Here is a 10412-nt window from a genome sequence, read left to right on the forward strand (position 1 = left end):
CAAGGGCAATCCCGTGACTCTATTTTGTATACCGAATACCAAGGTAATCTTTGATTAGGGCTTTGAAAATTAATCTAATCAACATCAATTGTCGTAGATCAATTACTGTTTAAGTTTGTGGTGACTGAACTCAGATTGTTGCTTCAATAACCGTCAACTCCGATCTCAATTCCCTCTTGGCGAAGCTATCTCGCCAAGTGTGTTCCTAGGAAGTTGAATGTGCTTTCTATAAGCTGAATCTTCCTCCCACATATTTAATCGCAACAACCTCTTGAACAAAGTCAATCTTTGATTTTGAAAACTGTTTTGATTTTGAAAAATAAGCGCAGAGATTGAGAGAGATATTCCAAGGTTATTAAGGGCATGTTTCAATTCTCCTGTTGGAATTGATTCATCGCTTCAGCTCTCAGCTTATGAAAAATTTAGCTAAGCATGACAAAAGTCATACTTAGCATATTTAAAAACAAAACTTTAAAATAAAAAGAGAAATCGAGAACTTGAAAAATAAAATAAAGAAGAGAAATTTTATCAAACTAGAAAGAAAAGAGAATTGTAATCTATTTTGTCAATTTAGGCTTACCCCAAGAGGGTATTTATAGCCTCTAAAAACCTAGAGAAAAACAAAGAAATTAAAATAAAATAATCCTAAAGATAATTGTTTTTTCCTAAATTCAAACTTTAAACAAGTCTCCTAATACAACACTGCTCGTCATCTTCCAGAAGGTGCGCTGAGTAGATCTTCTAGAAACTGCCACTGATTGGGCCTTCTAGAAACTATCACGTCAGACCGTGTCGTGCCCAAAGTCATGTTCATGTCTCCACCGTGTCCAAATAATAAAAAAAATACAGAATACGTCCGGTTTACCACTAATCTGGAAAGTAAGGCCCTACACGAAAATAAACATAACACAACCAAATCAACATCAATAAATCCATAATATCGAATAATTAACGAGCAAATACTACCGATTCTAAACACTCATCAGTTATACAGTTCCTTATTTTCTCTAGTGAATATTCGTACTGGTTCTTCCTCGTAAGTCAGATCTGGTCGGATCTCTATTTCCTCTGGTGTGATAATATGAGATGAATCTGATCCGTACCTTATGAGCATCGAGATATGAAAGACATTGTGGATCTTGTCCATATGAGGCAAAGCTAATTAATAAGCTAGATTTAACCCTTTTCAAGATATCATAAGGTCCAATAAATCTCGGACTCAGCTTTCCTTTGCGCCCAAACCACAATACTTTCTTCAAGGGCAAAACTTTCAGAAATACCTTGTCTCCCACTTAAATTTAATTTTTTTCTTTTCAAACCAACATAAGATTTTTGTTAATCGTAGGCTATCTTCAGATTATCCTGGATAACTTTTATTTTCTCATCTCTTTCTTTCATTAAATCCGGGTCAAGTAGGTCTTGATCTTTGAGTTCAAACCAATTTAATGGTGTTCGACACTTCCTCCTATAAAAGCTTCATATGGAGCCATCTTAATACTCGATTGGTAATTGTTGCTATAAGAAAATTCTGTTAAAGGCAAGTATCTCTCTAATGATCCTTTAAACTAAATCACACATGCCCTTAACATATCCTCCAATATCTGAATAGTTCATTATGACTGCCCATCTATTTGCGGATGAAAATTTGTATTGAAATTTAATCGAGTATCTAATACCTCATGCAAGGACTTCCAGAATCTTGAAGTAAATCTTGGGTCTCGATCGGACACTATCAGTATAGGCACTCCATACAGCAGAACTATCTCTTTCATATACAAATCCACATATTTATCCATCGAGTAATCTACCCAAACTAGAATAAAGTGAGCTATCTTGGTCAATCTATCTATAATTACCCATATCGAGTCATTTTTACCTGGTGACAAAGGTAGCCCCGAAACAAAATCCATTATAACTTGATCCCACTTCCACTTAGGAAAGGATATCGGTTGCAGCAATCCAGATGGCACTTGATGTTCAGCTTTCACTTGCTGACATGTCTAGCATCTCGTAATAAATTTTGATACAGTTCTTTTCATACTAGGCCACCAATAACGACTCTTTAAATCTTGATACATCTTAATATCGTATGGATTCATCATCAAAGGACTATAATGTGCCTCGAAAAGAATATATTTCTTCAATTCATCATTATCGGGAATGAAAAGTCTTCCACGATAAAAACATCCATCAACACTTATTTCAAAGTCTTTGACCTTTTCTTTTCTACTTGTGCCATCCTCGCCAAGCATTTCTAATCTTGACCTTGCAGCTCTTTTACCCGATTCAAAAGCCTCGTCTTTAACTTAAGTTCAGTAAACAAGGCACCATCCTCTTTTAAAGACATAGGCGCATCCAAAGCCTGTAGAGCGGAAAAAAGTCTTTCGGCTAAGTGCATAGCTACCACATTAGTCTTTCCGGGATGATAATCAATGATCAAATCATAATCTTTAAAATCTGATCCATCTTCTCTACCTCAAGTTTAGTTCTTTATGAATCAGCAAGTACTTTAAACTCTTGTGATCCGTATAAATATGGAAACTCTCACTGTACAGATAATGACGCCAAATTTTCAAAGTAAAAACGACCGTTGCCAATTCCAATTCGTGCGTCAGGTAATTTCTCTCATGATTTTTCAACTATCTTGAGGCATAAGCCACATATTTTCCATCTTGCATAAACACACATCCTAACCCACTATGAGATACATCACTAAAGACTACATAGCATTTACCCGACTCATGTTGTACGAGTACTGGGGTCTCTATTACAATTCTTTTTAAAATTTCAAAACTTTCTTGGAATTTCGCCATCCAATAAAAAGTCACATATTTCTGTAAAAATTACTTAGCTGCAAAGCTAACATTGAGAAGTTCTTTAACGAACCTTCTATAATAACCAGCAAGCCCTAAGAAACTTCGAACTTCAGAAATATTCCTCGGGGGTTGCCAATCCACTATAGCTTGAATCTTTTGAGGATCTACTCTTATGCCTTCTTCGGAGACTATACACTTGGACAATTTGGCATACAACTTCTTTTCTCGAAGTGTCTGAAGAACCACTCGAATATGAGCATCATGTTACTCTCTTGACTTGTCATCTATAAATGCCACCACAAATTGATCCATGAATGGTTGGAATACACGGTTCATCAAGTCCATAAATGTTGTAAGAACATTAGTCAATCCAAATGGCATCACCACAAATTCATAGTGTCCATACCGAGTCTGAAAAGTTGTCTTTGAAATATCATCATATTTTATCTTTAATTGGTGGTACCCCAACTTCAGGTCTATCTTAGAACACTATTGCGCCTTTTAATTGATCAAACAAATCATTAATCCTCGAAAGAGGATACTTATCCTTTATCGTTATTTTATTTAACTGATGGTAGTCTATTCATAATCACATTGACCCATCCTTCATTTTCACAAACAACATAGGAATAGGTTCAGTACCCGGGTAAACCTTAATCTTGACTTCTACTTCTCGGTCTGGATGTAAACCCGATAATTCTTCCAGAAAGACCTATGAAAATTCCTTAATTTTGGAATATCATTCAATCTCGCTTCTGGTACTTGAGTGTCTATCACATTAGTTATGAAATCTATACACCCTTTTTACATCATTTTCCTTGCACTCATTGCTGATATCACATTGGATGGGGATTTTGCTTTTTTGCTGATCACTACGATTTCTGAGCCTTTCGCAACTTTTAGAAATAATGATTTCTTGTGACAATTGACTCATCCATAACGTGGAGACAACCAATCTATTCCCAAAATGATATCAAACTCATCGAAGGGAAACTCCATCAAGTTTGCCGAAAACACAACCCCTTGAATCTTTATCGGGCATTTTCTACATACCCGAGTTACTCTCGCAATGTGAAACATAGGGTTTACTTCTACCATTTCACTAAAGATTGGTTCTAACGGAATTTCTCTAGCTCTAACCTACTTTGTACTAATGTATGAGTGTGTAGAACCAGGGTCAACTAAAATAAATACAGGCTCACCAAGAAGATGGAATGTACCTGTTATGATCTTTCGGTCATCCCGATCCTCATTGGTCTTAATGTTGTAAATTCTAACGACTCCCTGAGTCTCTTATCGCTACATTGATTCAGATTGTCCCCTGGATCTACCATTCCTCTATTTCTATTTGAGGCTACTATAAATAATTCAAATTGTGTTGAATTTTCCCCAGATTTCTAAGGACAGTTTCAGGCAAAGTGACCAGTCTCTCCACATTGGAAGCCGAGAATCGGCTAAACCTGTAGCTCTAACACTAATAAATGTAACATTTATTTCTCGTATACATTTCCGCACACAATTCATAGTAGTCACATGACTTTTAAAAACATTCACTCATTTGTAAAACCAATAAAATTTTGTTTCGAAATGAAAACAAAATATTTTAATACAACAATAAAACATTCATTGTAACATATTACTAAAAATTATCACTTTAAATACATTCCATAGCATATTTCCTTAAAGTTAATTACATGCCAATTAATTTTCAAAATAAACATGATTGTCCTACTGTTACTGATGAGAGTCAACCTTAGATTGATGAAAGTTGCTACTACACCCCTTACCCTGCTAGTCTTTGCTTTTACCTACACGTGAAATCAACACACATTAAGTAGTTACTTAGTGAGACATAATATTGTAAAGAAACTGAAATTTATACACAAGAATATCATGGCTATTTAATTACGAATTAAATTGTATACTCCATAAGGATCAGATAAATCCTTCTAAGTTAAACCGAATATCTTTCATACTATGATCAAAATTAATCTTAGTATGCCTAACATACCTATCTTTTTATATATTTTTCCAATTATTCTTTATTTTCCTATGTATGTTAAATCATACTATGATCAAAATTAATCTTAGTATGCCTAACATACCTATCTTTCTATATATTTTTCCAATTATTCTTTATTTTCCCTATGTATGTTAAAGGAGAAAGTAATGTACATATATTGCACCAAAATGCCAAATGATCATTTATCTTTTATAAATACCATGAGTGGCACCTTTTATGCCTTTAATACACCGTTATGTATTTTTATTTGTGGCATCATTTCATGCCGATAATACACCATTATACATTTTCATTTATGGCATCCTTTCATGCCGATAATGCACCTTTATGCATTTTCATTTATGACATCCTTTCGTGCCAACAATGCACCATTATGCATTTTCATTTATGGAATCCTTTCATGCCGATAATGTACCGTTATGCATTTTCATGCCGATAATGCACCGATATGGATTTTCATTTATTCATTCATTTTAGAGCATTTCATACTCTAAAACTTATTCATAATATCATTTCCATAATCATAATGAAAATATATTAAATACTGTAAAACATACATTAAATCAAAACATTCTAAGTTAACTCATTGCGAGTCTTCTCATCTCATATAAATACAATAAATGCACTAACCTGATATACCTCCGTAGTATCTTGTAATGGCATCCAACAACTCGAAACTCTATCCTTGACCTTTTCTTGCTTGACTCGTGAGATTGGTTATGATCTACACAATCATGCATTAAGTATACATACCACACCAATGTTAGTATACTCTCTAACATTTATACTTTAATAAAACTCAAAAGTACTACTATTTTCAATTTCTATTACAATTTCAGCCTATCTTACAATTTAAGGCTCAATAATATCGGTACCCCTACCATGGTATCGATACTCCCTTTCAGTATCAATACCATTTCTACATTTTGTAATCCATGGTATCGATACCTTTCTTTTAGTATCGATACCCCTAGCAGTATCGATACTAATTGCATCAGTATCGATATTGTTATTCGTATTTCTTTAAATTTAAACTTGTAGTATTGGTACAATTCTTCCAGTATTGATAACCCTACCCAGATTTTCCATTTTTAGCTCGATTTTTACCCAAATTTGGTAAAATCCCCTTACGTTTACCTCCAACAATACTATTAAATTCGTTTTTACTTATCCCAACTATCTTTCCTTCATTTAGCTTCTTATAACATCTAAAATCTCCAAAGAACATCTCAAACAAAGAATCATCCACTTTTTATAACATGTTTTTAATCACAATCAAGGCTTCTAATATTTTATTTGCTTTTTTGAAAAATCAAATATACTAGTAAACCTCAATAAAAACTAATCTTCCAACATATCATTTAAAAACCCATTTCCTTCAATCTCAAACAAAACATCCATATCTTAGTTTTAATCCTCCTTAAGCCTCTATAACACTAAAGGTTTCAAGAACAAACCAAAAACGAAAGGATAAACTAATTGGATGAAACCTTACCTTTGGCTATGGAGGATATCACTTTCACAGGGAAAAATATGAGAAATAGCTTAGTGTATTTTTCACTTCCCCCTTCCCCTTTTCTTTAATACCCTAATTAAAAATAAATTTTAAATTCATTTTCCCTTAAAGGACCAAAATGCCCTTTTATTCTTCTATTCAGGAGCCAAAAGTTGCGACTCTTCATAATTCAATGGACTTGACTTTTGGAGAACCAAGGAAAACGTCTTTTGGGATGCCAAGAAATATGATCATTGAAGGCAATATGTCTTCAAAAGACATAACTCTTGACCATCCAAAGGACATAAACAGGGAGTAAATCTTTCATTTATTTATAATCATTCTTTCACTTATGAGAGTTTTTATTCTTTACATGACATGAACGTTCACAACACTTATTCAAAGGACATGACTTATGAAAGGAATATTTTCAAAAAGGTACATGTTGGTACACTACTATCCAAAGAAAGGCATTTAGAGAGATAACTTTTCAAAGAGGAATGTCTTGAATAAGTGACTATTGGGGAGATAACTCTTGATAACGAAGTAACAACTACTTGATGGAAGGACATTAGGGAGAAGTCACCTTTCAATTTGAGGATAAATCACTCAAAAGAAGGGGGATGATGTGACCCAATTCAGCACCATATTTATCCTTGCATATCCAACCTTTCACAAGTTTAAAAAGGGGATTTTCTATAACTCATTCTTATTCTAGATTATGATTATGATGATTACATTCATAATATATAACTTATATTTCATTTGTTATGACATTGATATCTTTATATATATACTACATATATAGCTATTGTAGACACTAATTTTTTCATTTTATTTTTAAAATTATTATTATTATTATTATAAATATTATTATCATTATTATTATAAATATTATTATTATTATTAAATGTTATTATTATTTACAAGCCCAAACCAGAACCCAGAGGCCCATTTACAAACCAAACTCGACCCAAATTATGATCTTGATACAATCCAGCAAAGATACCCTAGGGTATCATAACCCTGGGGCAACGCGACCGCTGCCCCTGTTGTCTCCACACCGACGTTCAGCTGCTGCCACCTCGCCGTCGTCGAAGCCTCCAGAAGGCTAGCTGCCCCCTCACATGTCGAGCTCTATGGTGAGTCACACCATAGATATATTGACTCACCTAGACAACCTCCTTGGGACCGGTCCGAAGCCATCACCGGTGGTGGCTATAAAAGCCACCATCCCCTGCAAAAAAAAAGACAAGAAGCAACAGAGAGAGAAGCCACACAAACAAACCCATAACAACCACCGAAAGAAAATAAAAGAAAGAGAGAAGAAACAGAGGAAACTTACCCTTAAAACCTCACTCATCGTCGGAAATACCAAAGTCATCGGCCATTTTTCGAAGGTAAAACCCTAGATCTAGGATTTTGAAGGGATATTTAGGTAAAAATAGGCTTAGATTCAGGTTGAGGGAAATTTCCTCTTCGATTTGGGTAAATTTGTAAAATCGGGCCACCGTCAACGGTGGTCGACGGTAGCGATCACCATCGGAGAACAGTGGTCGGCGGCTGTCGGACTTCTCTCCGGTGAGGGAAGCTAGAGAGAAGTCAGAGAGAATTTTTTCTCTCGGTTTTTAGAGAGAGAGAGGGGAAGAAGAAATTAAGGAAATGGCCATAAGGCCGGTTAGCTTAGGGTTTAAATACCCCTCTCCGAACGACGTCGTTTTGGGGAGGGGTCTGTGTGTAATTTTTAAAGTGTCAAACCCTTTCCGTAGTACTCATAACTTTGTAATTTTATATTTTAGTCATCGAAATCAAATCTTGGGACTTTTAATTCGGTTTCTTAATTTTAATTTTATTTATTTTAGTCATTTACATAAAATAATAGATATTTTAGGTAAAATAATAGATTTAGTCCTATAATTTTAATAATTAATATTTTAATCCCAAATAGCATGTTTTAATTTATTTTAATTTGAGGTTCGAATTTAATATATGTTTATTTTAGTCACTAAATTAATAATAGGTAAAATAACATGTTTAGCCACTGAAATTTTAAATAGCTAATTATGAATTAGGATATTTAATTTTAATATATTATAATTTAGTTACTAATTTCAAATACTTTCATTTATTTTACAAGTTTTATTACTTTTATATTTTAATACTATAGTTTTAATTTTATTTATTTTAGGCATTGTTTATTTATATTTTAATTTTATATGTTTATATATTTAATTATTATTGTTATTATTATTATGTAGTCATATAAACATATATAATAATATTATTTACTTATTTTTATATATTAAATAAAAATCCTATTTATAAATTAATTTTATATAAATTACTTTTAAGAAAAATAATCATATTTTAATATTTATTTAGTTTTTAATATTAAGAAATGGGCTGTCTTAAAGCACCTAGAAGTCCTTTTCTGATATATTTTTAAATTATATTAATTTTTTTATTTTTTAGAGAAATGTTTTATTAATATTTATTTATTTTTTTAATATTAAGAAATGGTATGTCTTAAAGCACCTAGAAGTCATTTTATGATATTTCTAAGTAAATAAATATCTTATTTATAAAAATAAAAATAAATATATATATATATAGATTAATTATTTTCTTAAATTATAAATTTGAAATAACAAGATTATGAATTAAATATATTTTGAATTTTTAAATTTCCAATAATAGAGACAATTTATAATTAATGAGTACCAATTTTGGGCGTTATAGGGGTGCTAATCTTCCCTAAACGTAATCGACCACGATTCCCTTTTTTACTAATTTTTTTTGTTATACGTAGATCAGTTTATCTTTTAAATTATGTTTTCTTAAAAACTATTTTAAAAGGTTATTTTTAGGTATTTGACCTACCTAACCCAAAGGGTCAATGGCGACTCCCAAAATATTTTATTTTAAATCAAAATCATTTATATATTCATTTTAATTTTCCCGCCCAGTAAAAATTCGTACCTGGGCAAAAACCGGTTACGACAGCTATGATAATAATATTTCTCTCCTTATTATGTGATGCATGAAGTAATTATTATAAATATAGTCCACATCTTTAATTATATGTTTGTTACTCTTAATTATTTAACTTCTGTTTATTTCTTTTGAAGGTCATAGGCGGCCACATGTTGGGAGCTGACTTAAAACTATAATTGAAGTCCAAGAGCTATGAAATCATGACTAGGACAACTTCGGGGAAGATCAAGATCATTTTAAAGAAAAGTTGTCAGCTACACTCCTAGCTCATAGCTAACTTGAGTTGGGCTTTAGAGCTAGATAAGCTTCTCAATTCAGCTGGAGAGATGCAACATTATCATCATCGTTCATCATACTTCAAATATGGCCCAAGTAAAATTTTCACCAATCGTTCTTTTTCCCAAATAGTTACCATTCCAAGAGGTACATTTTCACAAGGAGCTGTCAAATGACTCACCTAAATGCAACTCAACTATGCCCAGCTCACCTTTAGTTCATTCACGTGGGAAGTAGCTCAAATCATGAAAGGTTATCTTCCAAACAAAGTGACCTTTCATGAAAGTTGATGTCCATTGAGTACCATGCCACCTTGGTATACGGTGGTGAGGTTTTTGCAGCTAAAAGGAGCTTAAAACTCGAAGAGACATGAGGCATCATAGAAGACTATTCAACCACACCATGGGAACACGCCTAGCACACGCCCAATCCTTGGAGCCAAGATGAAGCATCAAATGATTATTCGACCTTCATTCCAGCCAAGTCATTAAGACCCTTTGTGAAGAGATAGTCGAACCAACATGAAGGCCAAAGAACTTGATCATTCATCCTAATAGTCATGCATCTTCATTAAGACATGACCCTTGCTGAAAAGGCATGTAATCATTCAGCCAGCCCTATCAAATCCTATAAATAGAGAGAGTTAGTTCATTTGTAAACACACATATGAATATATAAAATTGTTTTGTGAGAATTCTCTATTCAAATTCTTTTAAGAACTATATCGATTAAACAAGTATAATTCTTTATACATGTGGTGTCACTTCTTTCACTTTAATACTTATGATTCCTAGTTTCATAACTAGTG

This window comes from Hibiscus syriacus, unplaced genomic scaffold (assembly GCF_006381635.1).
Source record: "Hibiscus syriacus cultivar Baekdansim isolate YM2019G1 unplaced genomic scaffold, ASM638163v2 tig00112153_pilon, whole genome shotgun sequence".
Taxonomy (NCBI): domain Eukaryota; kingdom Viridiplantae; phylum Streptophyta; class Magnoliopsida; order Malvales; family Malvaceae; genus Hibiscus; species Hibiscus syriacus.